Source organism: Hirsutella rhossiliensis, assembly GCF_020360975.1.
Source record: "Hirsutella rhossiliensis strain HR02 chromosome Unknown scaffold00018, whole genome shotgun sequence".
Lineage (NCBI taxonomy): Eukaryota > Fungi > Ascomycota > Sordariomycetes > Hypocreales > Ophiocordycipitaceae > Hirsutella > Hirsutella rhossiliensis.
Window position 1 is genome coordinate 769,407 of NW_025408684.1, and position 17,081 is coordinate 786,487.

The following is a 17,081-nucleotide window of genomic DNA, read 5'->3' on the forward strand; positions in this document are numbered from 1 at the left end:
GATTTTACTAGTAGAACTATTAAAGTAAAGAACTATAGTAAGTTAAGTACTTAAATAGTTCCTAGGTATTTTCTTTTAGTCTATATCCCTTTTACTTAATAAGGTATTCTTATTACTAACCTTATTTTCTTATATTTAGTATTTATTTAGCTTTATATTCCTAATTATCGTTAACTTTAATTTTATTTTATAGTTTAGCGTTTTATAGTACTAGTTCTAATAATAAGATATAAAATATTAAGTATATCCTTATTATTATTAGTAGCGAAAGTTTATAGTTATTATTATTAAGATTACGCTAGGGACCTAGCTAGAGGTATCTAGAACTTTAATATTAAATAAGAGGGAAAAACTAAAGTGCCTAGGGGAAAACCCTCCCCTCTTTTAGTATAGGTCCGCCTTAAACGAGGTCGTAGTAGCAGTATATAGGAAATTTACGCCGGCTACCGCGGGCTCCTCCCGCGAAATCGCGTCTCGGCGCGGGCCCTCTCGGGCCGTAGCCGCTACTATCCTAAGCGGCCGCGGCCTAGGCTCGCTAGCCCGGGCCTAGGGTTATAGGCAGTAGTCTCTCTCCGGGGGCCCGACTCGCGGGCGCCTTTATTTACCCTAGCTCCCGCGTCGTAGCCGCGTAGCCGCGGTTGCGTTAGCTTATTGGTCCGTTAGTTAGTAGGGTAGGTAATATCCGGTTACCGGGCCGGGCGCTAGTATAGGTCGCTCCTAGGTAGGGCCGGCTAATTAAAATTCGGTCGGCCGGCTCCGTTAATCGTAAATCGGTTCCTATCTAGCTACGCGACTTTCCGATTAAGGGCGCGGCGGCCTATATTTACCCTCTATCTCGTAGTTACTAATTACGCGCGCCCGGCTCGCGCCTATATATACCTGCCCTCCCCCCTTAGTTCCGTATATACTTCCTCCTATCCCTCTATTATCTATCTCTTTCGTAGGCCTAACTACTACCTCGCCCGCCTCGTTTTTATAACTCTAGGTCTCCTTAATACCGTATCTAGTTCGCTTATCGTTGCGTCGCAATATCTAACTAAGAAGCTAACTTAGGTAGTAGCGGCTCGCCTCCTTTAAAACCCCCTCCTTATAAGAAAGTCGCTATAGTAGCGGGATCGGAGCGCTCTATCCTATATTTTACGTATATCGGGCGTCTTACTAGTAAGCTTACCTATAAGTCCTTCGCTAGCTATTAGAACTAGTCTTATACGTATTAATCCTAGCTTTATCTTAGGTCGGTCTTACCTTTAGTATTTTTACTAACTTTAATAGCTATAAAGGCTAAAGCGTATATCGCTTACGCCGACTTTAACTAGTCTTATTACCAAGTAAGTAACCCCTTCTTACTATAGTACTATCTAAGTTTAGTGCTAATCTAAGTTCTAGATTACCTCCGAAGGCGAGGAGGCCGCTAATACCCTTTACTAGGTATAGTCTAAGGTCGATAGCCCTTCCCTTATTAAGGGTTTAGTATAGGAGCGCCTTTATCGTACTACTCTAGAAACTCGTATTCGCGTTAGTTAGAAGGCCCCCGCCGCTAAGGGTAAGGGCGCGTTAGGCGAGTCTGCCCTTAGTCCGGCTATAGTCGCTAAGAATATAGAGACGCTCGCGTTAGCCTTTACCCGTTTTATAGATAATACCTACTATATATATAAGTCCCTAGAGAAGTACCTAAGTAAGTTTAGCGACGCTATTAAGACCTTAGCCTAGGTCGGGCCTAAGTCGCTCTTAGTCGCCTAAAAGACTCTTACGGCGGTTAACGATCTCGCTAACTATTTTTATCCTATTACTAGCGATAGCCTTAACGCGGAGGATAGCGGCTTTAATCTTACTAGTCTTACTAGGCCCGTTCTAGCCTTAATCCCCGTCGATAAGGGGAAGGGTAAAGGCAAGGGTAAGGCGGTAGCCGCGTCTAAGGCCCTATCTAAGGCTAAGGCTAAGGTATCTATACCCGCGGCCGTCGCGGAGCCGGCTTAGGAGCTAACCGCGTCTCCCTCTAACGCCGAGCCGTAGCCTAGTAGTTCTCCTAGCGCTAAGCCCGCCCTAAAGCGTCCCTGTCTTACGTCGCCTACCGATCCTATTAACGCTCTTAACTTCGTTTAGTAGCGTCTTTATAGCCGTCGCGGTTCGGTCTCGGCTAAGATTATTACTAGTCTTAACCTCGATTAGATCTATAGTTATAGTATAGGCTATAGCGAACGCCTCTATACCGCCGCCGGTATAGGTCTTGCCTTAGTAAAGACCCCGGTCGTTACTCTATCTCGTAAGCTAGCCGTCTAAGCTAGCTCTAGTTCGGGTTCGGGGTTAGGTCTATTCGGTCGTTATTAGGGTTCTCGTAGTAGTAGTAGTCCCTATACTCCTCGTAAGCCTTAGGTTACTCCCTCCTATACTCCGCGTACTACCTTAGGGGGGTCTCGTCGTTCCTACCGCGATAATAAGGCGGACGTTACTACCGATAAGCTAGGCTAGGGTTATAGTTTAGGGGGGGCTAGTTATTAGCTCTATCTTAATTTAGTTCTAGGTTAGGTCTTATTTAGTTATAGTCTTTTAATAATAGGTCTTATTTTATAGCTATTAAGGTCGGTTTAGTTAGGTTATATTAGTTTTATTCGGTCTATAGTTTAATCGGCGAGGTTTACGCCTAGTCTAGGTTTAGTTTAGTTAAAGCTATAGTCTTATAATCGTAAGTCCTCTCCCTTTCTAGGTCGCCTTAGTAGGGGAGGTAGTTAGCTAGGGTAGTCTTAGTTAGGGCCGCTCTATCCCTAGCGCGACCCTAGTTCTATTATCCGGTATATCCGCGTATAGCCTCTAAGCTAGGTCGAACTAGCGGAGCTTACCTAAGTAGAGGAACTATTACGCTAGCGGCGCTATAGTCCTTTTCCCTTAAAGGCCCGCTCTTACGTTACCTATATCCTAGGCCCGTATTAAAAAGGACTCCCTTGCCCTTACTATTAATAGATAGTCAATTATTATATAGTAGATAGTATCCTATCTTTATCTATAGGTATATATTAGCGAAACTACGCTAGGGACCTATCGGTTAAAGAGGAAGTCGTTAAGCCCGATCTTTCCTATATATATCTAGGTAATTGCTATACTAATATACTTAAGGAGGCCCTTATAATAGTCTAGCATTATCGCCTTATTAAACTAAGGCGGGAAGTTAGCGGGGTAAAGGGTAGTTTAGTATTATTAGATCGCGTCTTCCCTAGCGTTTTATTAGGCGGCCTATTCCTTATTTAGCCTTTCGAGCGACTTAGCTTTATCTAGGAGGTCGTCCGTTCCTATCTAGCTCTAGACTCCCCTTATCTCCTTCGCGAGGGGGGGTCTACCTAGAGGTAGTGCTACCGGGGGTCTACCCTCTCTTTAATATCGCCTCCTTTTAAGTATACCTATAACCGCGTTAAACGCGCGTTAGATTTAGCCTAGGAGCCCTAAGTCTTCTAGCCTTTAGAGGGTATTTATTATTCTTTAGTTTAAGTAGAGGTCGATTAAGGGCACCTATACCTCTGCTTTAACTTAGTAGACTAAGGTCGCGTAGTAGGCACCCGTTACTACTTAAAGGTAGGCTAACTAGTCTTAGGTAAGGTCCTACGTAATTCCGCGTAGTTTCCCCCCTATAAGCGTTATCTCGTAGAATATAACTATAGCGTAGGAGATTAAGGACCGGATTACCTTACTATAAACTTCCCTAGCGCGTAGTAGGGTATAGCCCTATATAGACGCCGCGAGCCTAGTTAGGGCTATAGTCTAGCGCTTTAACTTCGCTTAGAGTTATTTTAGGTGCGCCTTTTAGCGTAGTTTCCGGTATACCTAAACCCCTAGTAAGCGGGCCTCTTAGACCGGGGTTACTATATTAGCCCCGAGGCGTACCGGCGTCGTTATTGCTTATCTCCTTTATATAAAGTATATTAATTCGCTCTTCGACGGTTTAAAAGTAACCGCGAACTCGGTCGCCTATTCTACGTATACCCTCTAGGCTTCCTCTAGGCGTGCTACCGTAGTAGCCTTATTAGGTCTAATACTAACTATATTTATATTATCGGCGAAGCTAATAGTATAAATACTATATATCGTACTAAGCCTTTTATATAGGGGGGTTATATAGTATAGAAATAGGATCGGGGATAAGGGGGAGCCCTAAGGGACTCCCGTTAGTACTTAAGTTAGCTCTAAGGTCCTCCTATTAAAGTAAAGGGTCGATCTTTTATCGCTTACGAAGCTCTATATTAAGCTCGTAAGCTACCCGGGGTATCCCTTAAGCTCTAGTTCCCTTATAAGCTTATTATAGTTAACCATATTAAATACGCCCTTAATATCTAGCTATAGGAATAATATAATGCCCTTCTAGGCCTACGTCGCGCGTATTAGTTCCGTTACTAGTAAGATCGCCGCCTCTATAGAGCGTTCCCTCCTATTCCCTATTTATCTATTTAGTAAGATACTATTTACCTCCGCTACTCCCGCGATCCTCTAAGCTAGTATCTACTTAAGTACTTTTCCTACTATAGGTAGGAGGGAGATTAGTCTCTAACCTCTTACTATACGGTAAGCGTCTAGTCTCTTACCTAGCTTCCGGATAACTACTATATTCGCGCTATAGAACCGACCTAGGAAATATAAGAGTTAGGTATAGGCGTTAAAGATCGTAGCTAGTCGCTAGACTAAGGCTAGGCCGTACTTCTTAATAAACCTTAAGGGGACGCCGTCTAGACCCGCCGCTTTCTAGCTTACTATCTTACCTAGCGCCCCTACGATATTAGCTAGCCGGATCTATTAGTCGACTATAAGGGTCGCCTTAGCTATAGGCCGGGGTAGCCCTTAGGTCGTACCGGCCTCTAGTAGGAAGAACTTAGCGGCTAGTAGCTAGGCCTTCCCTTTAAAGGTTTCCGTTAGTTAGTCCTTACCTTCCTTAACTAGCGGTAGGATATAGGTTGGTTCCGGTAGTAGCCTACTATAGAGTCTTACCTACCTCTCTACGTTCTAGAGCTTAGTATTATCGGCGCTAAATTCCTCTAGGAACTCGCGCTAGTAGGCCCTCCTCGCTTCGCGGATAGTTTACTTCTAAGCTATAGACGCCTTATATAGGTCTTCCTAGTTCGCCTTATTCCTTTCCCGCTTATACTTCCTCCTCGCCCTCTTAGCCTCCCTCGTTGCCCTCCCTACCTCTAGGGTAAACTATACGTTGCCCTTAAATAATACTCGCCCTTAGCGCGGAACTATAGCTATCGCGATCTACGCTAAAGTAGCGAAGACGTAGTCTAGGTCCTTATCGATATCTTTAGGCGTTTAGAGTATTAGCTAGTATAGTCCTAGCTAGGACGTAGTCTCGGCTTCGACTAGCTTTACTTCCGCTTCTTTTTACCTTAGGGCTAGTTTAGGTGCCCGGGCCTAGGTATCGACCTATAGTATAATAGTTTAAGGGATATAGTCTAACCTAGTTAAGTTTAGGTTAGGCCCGGTATACTATATTCTAGTCTCCGGTATTGCCTAAGCTAGGTCGATAGTACTATCCTTTTAGCCGTAAAAGAATCTTATATACTCCCCTCTTAGGGTAGCGAGTTTAAGTTATAGCCTTATCGCCTCCTATATAAGTTATATCGCGCTATCTAAGGTTCTATTATATCTATCCTAGAGCGGGTAATAGATATTAAAGTCCCTTACTATTACTATAAGGTGCTTTAGTTCGATTACGCTTAGGTCGCGTAGCGCTCTTACCCTCGCGGCCCCTAGTAGTAAGTAAATCGCTCGTAGTCTAGTACTATCCTTAAAAATTACCTCGCTTTAGTCTAGTTTAGACCGGGGCGACTAAGTCCCTAGCCCGAGCCTTTTATATATATATAGCGCGTACCTCCCCTCCCTATAGACTAAGCTATAGGGCGCCGCTCTAAGGGGGGGGGGGCCGCCTCCTAGTATAGCTTCTACTTCCTATAGTACTATTAAGTTAAAGCCGGCCCGGTAGTAAAGCGCTAACTAAGCTAGCTTATATCTCTTCTATATATTCTAGAATAGTACTTTTAGTTATATATAGGTAGGGTTAAGGTAAAAGGGGTTATCTATATAGGGAGGGAGGCGCTCTATCTCCTAGCGCTTCTCTATCTACTATACCTATAAATATCGTTTATACTTAGTTCGGCCTCCCTAGCCCTACTAGCCGGTAGGTATCTTAAGCTCGACCTCTTATCCCGGCGCGGTCTACCTAGTCCCTACTTCCGGACTACGGTCGATTTAAGAACGCCCTAGGTTTCGACGGTAGGGAGCACCCGTTACTCGGCGTACGTCTAAGTATTCGTAAACTATTAGGGTTATCGTAGGTAGTTTTCCCTTACCTTTTCCTAGGCTTTATTCGCTATAGGGTAAGTCTAGGTCTATGATAGGTAGTCCCCTTAGTATAAGATATAGTTATAAGGGATTTCGCCCTTCTTAGCCCTATATTTATCCTCGCCTCTATTATATACCGTACTCCTATATTAGCTATAGAGTTATATTAATATATATCGCCTAGCGATATAGCTATATCTATAGTAGTTATAGCACCTCTATAGTCGGACTAACTTATTATAGGGTTTATATTAAAAGATCTATACTTTAAGGACTAGGCCTAGGTTATAGAGCCTATTAGCCTCCTTTAGGCTACCGACCTTAATAAGTATAGTTATCGCCGTCGATATCTTAGATTAAGGGCGTAGCGCCCGGGCTTAGAGGACCTCGACTTTATTTACCTCTATAATCTTATAGAGCAATCGCTCCCTATCTACTATCGCTACCCCTAAGGGGACGTTCTTTACGACTACCGTATACGCGCGGTAGGAGATCGTAGCCTCTAGTCCGAACACGGCCTTAACCTAGCCTTAGTCCCTTTAATAGGCTCTCGCCGCGGTATTAAATATAACCGCGATATCTCCGCTTTAGAGGCGCCTCGCCGCTATAGCGCTTATAGCTTTTAGGGCCGTGTTTACCGCCTTTACTATATCCTTCGGTTCGCGGCTTAGGATTTCGGGCGGTGCCTTAGTAGGGACTACGATAATCTCGCGTTTATAGCGCGGTAGGACCTATTTTACTATAGCTTTATATTAGGTCGGTCTCTTAATCTCGGCTATAACCGCGGCCTAGGTTCGCTTAGGGCCCCCCGGGCCTAAAGCGATACCTAGGCGGAGTTCTTCCTTAACTACCTCCTTAATTATATCCCGGATTATCGTCTTAAAGCTCTCGTCTACGCGGAGCACCGCCGACGACGCGCTACTAGCGCGGCTCTTCGCCCTAGAGAGCCGTTCGACTACTACCTATACCCTACTAAACTATACGCTTAGGATAAAGCCCGCGAGTTTATCGTATACTACTTTTTCTACGGGGTCGCTTAGCGCCTAAGCTAGTATTATATCGCTGCTTTAGGTTTATTAACTCGCTTTATTAGGGTATATAAATTCGGGTAGCGTCTCTTTACGCTACGCGCTCTAATCGAGCCTAGTACGTCGAGGGCCGCTACTACGTCTACCTACCCCTCGGCCTTAGCGTAGCATCGTTACTAAGGGTAATTAATACTACTAAATTAATTCCTAGTATTAGTTAGTATTTTAGTCGCGATGCGTACCCGCTACGGGCGTATATTAGTTTCGCGAGAAGTTTTTTTCGGTCTTTAAAAGTTTATAGTTAACTTTTAAAATAGTTTTCTTAACCTTAAACGGTCTAAGTTTCTTAAAATCTAATTTATTACTTAATCGTTTTATTTTAATATTTCGTCGTATAAGGTAGACTATATCTCCCTCTTAAAAGATTAGTCCCTATAATCTTTTCCGGTTATACTAAGTAGATATTTATTCTCTAATAAATTAAAGTTCTTATTATATTTCTTTATATAATTTTTATAGCTAATTTACTTATAGTATTACTCGTTCCGCTTATAGTCCTTATTAAGTAACCTTAAATACTTCTAGGTTATATCTATAATTAGCGTATACTAGTAAGAGCTTAGTTATTTCTATAACTAAGCTATTATAAAAGTTATACTATTAGTAGCTATTTAACTTAATCGTTTTATTTATAGCTAATATAGTATTATAAATATTATTTAAGCGTTTAGTTAAGTTATTCTATTTATCTATCTATTTATAGGTAATAAGCTATACTAAGCTTATATTTTATCCCTAATTATACTATAAGAGCTTACTAAAACTTAGCTATAAACATACTTCCTTTATTAAAGATAATCTTATTTAGTAGTCTATAATTACTAATAATAGTTTATAGGAATATATATACTAGCTCTTTTATATTACTTGCTTTTTTATATAGTAAAAAGTATCTATACTTCGTTAATCTATTAGTAATAATAAATATACTATTATACTTAACGTTAGTTATAGGTTCTTTTAATAGTAGTAGCTTTATAATATAGTTAAAAGCTATCGAATCCTATAGTTTCTTTAGTACTAGTAGCGGTTATAATTCTCCGTATAGTTTATATCGTTTAGCTTTACTTTATACGTAAAGTTTATATTCTTTAATAACTTATTATACTACTTCTTTAAGCTATAAGAAGTTATATTATTATTTAATCTATTTTATTATTCTTTAGATTCCTTAGTATCTATATATTAAATATTTATATATATCTTATATAACTTTATCTTATAATTCTAGTAATATTTAGATTTTATTTTTATATATTAAAACTTCTAAATATTCTATATTATATCTATTTAGTACTTTATATTCTTTTATCTATTTTAAGATCTTTTAGTATATTAAGTTATTAGGTTATACTTTAAATATTATATTTATCTATTATTATTAGTAGTTCCTATTTTTATTAATTTCTAAGAGCTATCCTTTCGCCATAGGTGCTCCTATATTATAGTTAATTTATTAACTAAGAGTATTAGCTCGACCGTTTTATATTCCTTTTCTATAGATTATTTTATAGTTAAATTCTAATAAGTATTCGGCCTATCGGATCTATTATCTATTTAACTATTATATTATTATAAAGTATAAGATGTTTTTATAATCTATATAAACCTTAACTTTATACTTACTTCTAAGAAGGTAGTATCGAAATTCCTTAAAAGCTTAAATAATCGTAAGGAATTCTTTATCGTAGATAAGGTAATTAAGTTCTACGCTATATAGCTTCTTCGAATAGAATATAATCGGTCGTAGTCTTCCTTTATTATCTTTTTATCCGATTTATACTCTTAAAGTAAAGTCTAATATATTAGTTTTAAGTTTAATTTATCGTTTTAAATTAAAGGTAGTTAAGACTAGTTCTTACGTAATTATAGTTTTAATATATTCGAAAGCTTCGTTAGCTTTATCGTCCTATATAAATTCTTTTTCCTTCTTTATTAAGTTATATAGTAGTACTATAATCTTTCTAAAATCTTTAATAAATCGTCGGTAGTAATTTATAAATCCTAGGAAACTTTATATATCCTTAACGTTCTTTAGCGTTAGCTATTCTTTAACTAAGTTAATCTTATCTTATTATATTTATATCTCTTTTAGTAAGATCGTATATCTAAGGAAGTTTACTTCTTATATATAGAACTTACTTTTCTTTAGTTTAACTAGTAACTTTATATTTTAAAGTACGTAGAGTACCTTATAAACGTATTCCTTATATTCTTATAAGGTATCTAAGAAGATTAAGATATTATCTAAGTATACTACTATAAAGATATCTAAGTATTTATATAGGATATTATTAATTATCTATTAAAAGGTAGCTAGTATATTTAAAAGTCTAAATAGTATTACTAGATATTTAAATAGTCTAAATTTCGTTTTAAAGGCTATTATCTATTTATATCCCTTTTTTATATATATTAAGTTATAGGCGCCTTTAAGATCGAGGGCTATAAACTATTTTTTACTATATAGTCGATCTTATAGTTCTAATATAAGCGGTAATAGTATTCGGTCCTTTATTATAATATCGTTTAAGCGTTTATAGTTAATAACTAATCGTAGCTTACTATTTTTCTTTAAAATAAATATAACTAAGTAGCTTACTTCGGATATTAACGTTTATATATATCCCTTTTATAGATTTTCGTTAAGGTAGTCGCGTAGCGTTTATAGTTACTTTTCGTTTAGGTTATAGATCTTATAAAACGTTAGCGTTATTCTATCCTTAAGATAAATTTCATAGTCTTATTAGCTATATTTAAGTAACCTTATCTTAAGTTCTTCCTTAAAGAGTTTATTATATTTCTAGTATTCTTAAGGGATATTCTTTATTCTATCTTATAGGCTTTATTCTTTCTTTTAATAGCTAGTTTCTCTTAACTTAAGCTCTTTATTAATTTATTTAAGGTCTTTCCTTAAAGTAGTAATAACTCTTTAGATCTTTATATTATATCCTTTATTCTATTTATATTAGATACTAGGTTATATAGCTATATTAGTTAGTATATAGGTCTTATTAATCGATTTTATTATATCCGTTAGTTTAGTTACTATTTTTATTTATATTACTAAAGCCTATAATAATTTACTTAAATAGTTATCCCTTTTATCCTATTTAATAACTAAATTATTATAAAATTTTACTTTCTTTTAAATCTACTAGTCCTAGAAACTTATATCTTCGTTCTAATATAGCTAGCTAGTTTTCTAGTTAATTAGTAGGTTACTTTCTTATAGCTATAGAAGCCCTAATATAAGGTTATATTCTTTAATATCTATAATATTAAAGTTAACTTATTTATCGTAGCTCTAGATATTAATATTAAGGTAATTAATCTTTATATTAATAATTTTATTATTATAGTTAAAGGCCTCTTCTTTAATATTTATAAGTTTATATAGATCTATCTTATATCTCTATATAAGTCGGTAATAATTAACGACTTTAGGTAAAATATAATTACTTATCGCGCTATAGTCTAAAAGTATATATATATAATATCCCGCGATTTAAATATCTAATACTATTTAGTCGCTATAGCTTACTATTACTATATATAAGGTCCTTAGATCTTATTATATCGTGCTAGTCTATAGCCCTTTTATAGATAGCGTACCTTATTTTTTACTTAGTCTTTATTTATTTTATTTAGGTATTCTTCTTTAATTTATTATTAATATCGTTTCTTTATATTTTCGTCGTATAGTATTATATTAAGGCTTAAGAGACTAATTTCTTATAGCTAATTAAAGATTTCTTATTTCTTAACGCTATATTATTTATATTATATTACTTTATAGTTAATTATATACTATACTTTATAATTCTATTTATTTTCGTACTAAAGGTTAAGTTTTTATTTAGTATCTTTCTATTTTTTATATAGTATTTCTATATTAATTCTTCCTTAGTCGAATACGGCTTATAGCCTTTATACGTATTACTAATAATCTTTTAGTATACTATTATATCGTTTATACTATACTTATACTTTTTTATATTTATAAATTCTATAGTTTTAATATATATATTTATTATAATATTCTTTATTATATTTAACTTATTATATAAGTCTTTAAAAGATTAAAGGTTTAAATACCTTAAAGTAAGTAGCGTTATACTATTTCTTTATTTTAGCGTATTTATAGATTTTATATATCTCTAAAAGATATCTTATTAATAAACTATAATTATCGCGGTATTTAAGTAGTATACTATAATTAGGTTCTAATAATATAACTTAGTCGTCTAAGTAGCGTTAATCGATTTTCTAGTAGTTTAGTTTTATACTTAGGTAGGGTTTTAAAAGTACTTATCCTTCGAACTTAACTAAGAAGGCGTTATATTATACCTTTATTTAAAAGTATATTATATAATCTAGGTAGATATATAATATCTATAAAATATACTTATAGTACTTATAAGTAAGTAGTATTTATAGATCGTTTCTAAATTCTCCTTATAGTTACTATTCTCGTTATAGAGCTATAAAGGTATCGACTATAATAATAGCTATAGTATAGTCTCTTCTATATAGTACTAGTTAATATCGAATTAATATAGCTTATTAGTTTTCTATAAGAATTTAAGGTATTTATTAAGTTTTAATTTTAAGTATTTCTTTAAATTCTTTAAAGTATAAAGCGTATTCTTTTTTTTATTTTTATTATTACTCGTATATAGCTTCTAGGGCCATAGCGAGGCTAATAAGGGCCTAGGCCCCTATTAGTAGTCCTAGCTAGCTATAGAGCCCGGGGGCTTATAACTAATTAGGGAAAGGGTAGCTATAAAGGTAAAGATAAAGGAAAGGTTAATCTAGTTCCTCCTACGCGGTGTTTTTCCCCCTTAAGGGCCCTAGGGCCCCTAGGTTACTCTTTTTCGAGCTACTTAGCCGTTCCTATCTTTATTTTAGCTAAGAAGGTTAGAAGGGCTTCCCTTCCTTCCTTAGTGCTATAGAGAAGAGGTAGGCTAAGGGCCTCCTTCCCTCCCTTCGAGGCCCGGTAAAGGACCTCTCTTTCCCTCCTATAGTTCGGGCACCTTAGGATAAGGTGCCTAGCCGTATGCCTTCCTTAGCTATAGCGGCAGTCGTCTCGGCCTACCTTATTAACCCTCTTTAAGAAGGATAATAGGAAGCCGGCCCTAAGGAGAAGTTAGTAGTAGGCCGAAAGGGCCGGCCTAGGCCTTCTTATAAGGTCCTTTTCCGGGCTAAAGGCTAAGCGGGGTATTACGACCACGGTCTAGCGAACCGCGGGACCAGCATATATCACGAGGACACGTAACGTAGGGAGCAAGGAACATTAGACGGACCGACGGGCCAATTAAGTTTAGAGCGACGGGTCACTCTAGCGCTCTAACGCTCTACGGCTAGGATCGTAGGATCGCCCTAGCGCCCTAGCGCTCCTAGGCGACGGGATCACCTAGTGCTCTCGGCGATCTAGGGAAGCTCGAGATATAAGGAAGGAACGGAACACTCCTTTAAATAGATAGCTCGATAGCTTTTAATATAATTATTACGATCTCTATTACGATCTTATCTCTAATTCCGATTACTTAATTACCTAGTTATAGTCTACGGTTTACGACCTCCGACTTATTACTAACGTAATATATTTATTATTGCTTAGACCACGCCCTATTATATCTACTAATATAAACCCCTCGATAGGTTTATCCCTTAAGAATAACACCGGTCGTTATACGTTAAAAGCTCTTATTTAGTGCAATACCGCGTTACTCTAAGCAATATCGCAACTATCAATATACCTATATAGCAAGCTAGATTAACTAACTCTAGAGCCACTATATCGCCTTAGGATATAATGCGCGAGATTATTACCCTTCGATATAAGGTATAGTTACTTAGGAACGGAGGAGGCAACGGATAAGTTAGGGACCTCGGAGAAGTAGTTAAACTAAAACAGCTAGGACTATTCGACGGTACTTATAGCACGCTTCGAGACTTTCTCACCTAACTTAAGGCCTACCACCGGTTTTACCCTACTAAACTCTCGGACCTAGTCGAAAAGGTACTCTACGTAAGAAATTATTTATCTAGAACGGCACTCGCCTAGTTTAGACCTATTATAAGGGATTTTCTCGATAACTAACTAGCGCGACGAGACAACGAGATAGACAAAGTCTTTGCTAGTTTCTAAGGATTCGAAGAAGCTATTACGAAGGTATTCGGAACAACCGACGAGGAACGAGAAGCTAAATAAAAACTTTAAGAACTCCGATAAAGGATCTTAGTATCGGATTATACTACGAAGTTCCGTTAAGTTACCTTAAAGCTTAATTAGGACGACGAACCTCTTATATCACGATTCTACGACGGGCTTAAAGAAGAAGTTAAGGACGAGCTCTATAAGGAAAATCGACCTAATAACCTCTCGGACTATATTGCTATAGTAGTACGAATCGACGATAGATAGTATACGCGACGCTAAGAAAAGAAATAAGGAAGAGGAAACTAGAACCCTTCCTACGGAAACAACTTTAGCCGACGCGCTAACTATAAGAAGAAGCGCGAAACTCCTATTACCTACGCCTATATAACTAACCTAGGCAGGATAGATCTAGATATAACATAGAAAAACAAAGGAAAGTATTTTAATTACGGGAAACTTAGACATTACTCTAAAGAATATAGACAACCTCGTAAGGAGAAGAAAACCTACTAGGCACTAGCCCTAGAAGGTAAGAAACACCTAAACGCTACTAATAGATAGGAACTAAAGCATAAACTCCTTAGTTAGACTATATACTACGACGACGAATATATAGTATACTTAAGCGATAAAAACGGTACCGGATAGTTCCTAAAGCAACTAAAGAAAACCCTTATAATAATATAACGAAGGGATCCTAAAATATAGAGATAAGTTAAATTCGCAGAACTAGAACACCCCTATCCTAAAGGAGTCTCCTAAGACTAAATTAGGAAGAATAGCAAACGATTCTAGGAAGATATACGAAATAAAAATCGATAACAACGACGGGCAGTCTATAAACAATATAATAAAAAAGATACGGACGTAGCCCTTATGCTTACGAAACTCGGACAATAACCTAAGGAGGAATAACGAAGTATCGACGATATAAGCTCTAAAGAACAAGAAATACCCGGAGAAACGGAAGATAAGAACGAACTCGTACCACCACCCTCGCTACTAAGGGAAAATGCCACGATTAGAGAACACGCTCTATACTTCGAAGAATTCGAAGAAATGCTTAAAATTAGAACCTAATAAACACCTTAAATTCTCACGGAAAACTAATAAGCTATATTAATTCGATATTAACCGGCACTACGCGGAGGAGACTACGCTATAGCTATCGCCGTAGTTAATACCTTTATAGCTCTATAACGAGAATAGCAACTACGAGGAGAATTTTTAGATAACCTAAGAATAGTGCTTAGTTATAAAGAGCATAAGTATATTTTATAGATCTTATGCGTCTACTTAGACTATATAATACACTTCTAGATAAAGGCACGACACGACGCCTTCCTAGTTAGGTTTAAAGGATAAGTACTTTCGAAACCCTACCTAAGCATAGAACTAGACTACTAGAAAATCGATTAACGCTACCCGGACGACTAAGTTATATTATTAGAACCCGATTACGGCACGCTACTCGAATACCGCGATAATTACGGTTTATTAACGAGATATCTTTCGGAGACATATAAAATCTATAAATACGCTAAAATAGAGGAATAGCATAACGCTACTCGCTCTAAAGCATCCGAACTATTAATCTTCTAAAGACTTACGTAACGAATTAAATACGATAAAGAAGATTATAACGAATACGTATACCCGAACTATAGAATCTATAAATATAAAAAAGCATAAGTATAGTATAAACGATATAACGGTATACTAAAAGATTATTAGCGACACGTATAAAGGCTATAAGCCGCATTCGACTAAGGAAAAATCAATACGAAAACGCTACGCGAAAAACAAAAAGACGCTAAACGAAAACTTAACCTTTAGTACGAAAACGAATAGAATTGCGAAGCATAGTACGCAATTAACTATAAAGCAGCATAATATAAACGATATAGCGTTAAGAAATAAGAAATCTTCGATTAGCTATAAGAAATTAGTCTCTTAAGCCCCGATATGATACTACGCGATAAAAACATAAAGAAACGATATTAATAATAAATCGAAGAAGAATACCTAAATAAAACGAATAAGGACTAAGCAAAAAACGAGGTACGCTATCTATAAAAGGGCTATAGACTAGCACGATACGATAAGATCTAAGGACCCTATATATAGCAACGGCAAGCTATAGCGACTAAATAGTATTAGACATCTAAATCGTAGGATATTACGCACGCATACTTTTAGACTACGGCGCGATAGGCAATTATATTTTACCTAGAGTCGTTAATCGTTACCGACTTATATAGAGATATAAGATAGATCTATATAAACTTACGAACATCGAAGGAGAGGCCTTTAACTATAACAACGGAATTATTAATATAGAGATTAATTACCTCGATATTAATATCTAGGGCCACGACGAACGAGTTAACTTTAATATTATAGATATTAAAGAACACGACCTTATATTAGGGCTTTTATAGCTATAGGAGAGCAACCTACTAATTAACTAGAAAACTAGCTAGCTACGTTAGAACGAAGACGTAAGTTTCTAGGACTAGTAGATTTAGGAGAAAGTAAAATTTTACGATAATTTAGCTACTAAATAGGATAAAAGGGATAACCGTTTAAGCAAATTATTACGGGCTTTAGCGATACGAATAAAGATAGTAACCGAACCGGCGGATATAATAAAATCGACTAATAAGACCTACGTACTAACTAACACGGCTATATAACCTAGCATCCGATATAAATAGAATAAAGGATATAACACAAAGATCCGAAGAGTTATTGCTACTTTAAGGAAAGACCTTAAACAAATTAATAAAGAGCTCGAGTTAAGGGAAACCAGCTCTTAAAAGAAAGAATAAAGCCTATAAGATAGAATAAAGAATATCCCCTAGGAATACCGGAAATACAATAAACTCTTTAAGGAAGAACTCGAGATAGGGTTACCCGAATATAGCTAATAGGACCACGAAATTTATCTTAAGGATAGAACAACGCCGACGTTCTATAAAATCTATAACCTAAACGAAAAGCAACTATAAACGCTACGCGACTACCTCGACGAGAATCTACGAAAGGGATATATACGAATATTAATATCCGAAGCAGGCTATCTAGTTATATTTATTCTAAAGAAAAACGGCAAGCTACGACTAGTTATCGACTATAGACGCTTAAACGATATTATAATAAAGGACCGAATACTATTACCGCTTATATCGGAACTACGAGATCGATTACACGGTAAAAAATAGTTTATAGCCCTCGATCTTAAAGGCGCCTATAACTTAATACGTATAAAGAAGGGACACGAATAGATAATAGCCTTTAGAACGAAATTCGGACTATTCGAATATCTAGTAATACTATTTAGACTTATAAATATACTAGCTACCTTCTAACGGATAATTAATAATATCCTACGCGAATACTTAGATATCTTTATAGTAGTATACCTAGATAATATCCTAATCTTCTCGGACACCCTAGAAGAATATAAGGAACACGTCTATAAGGTACTCCGCGTACTTTAGAAT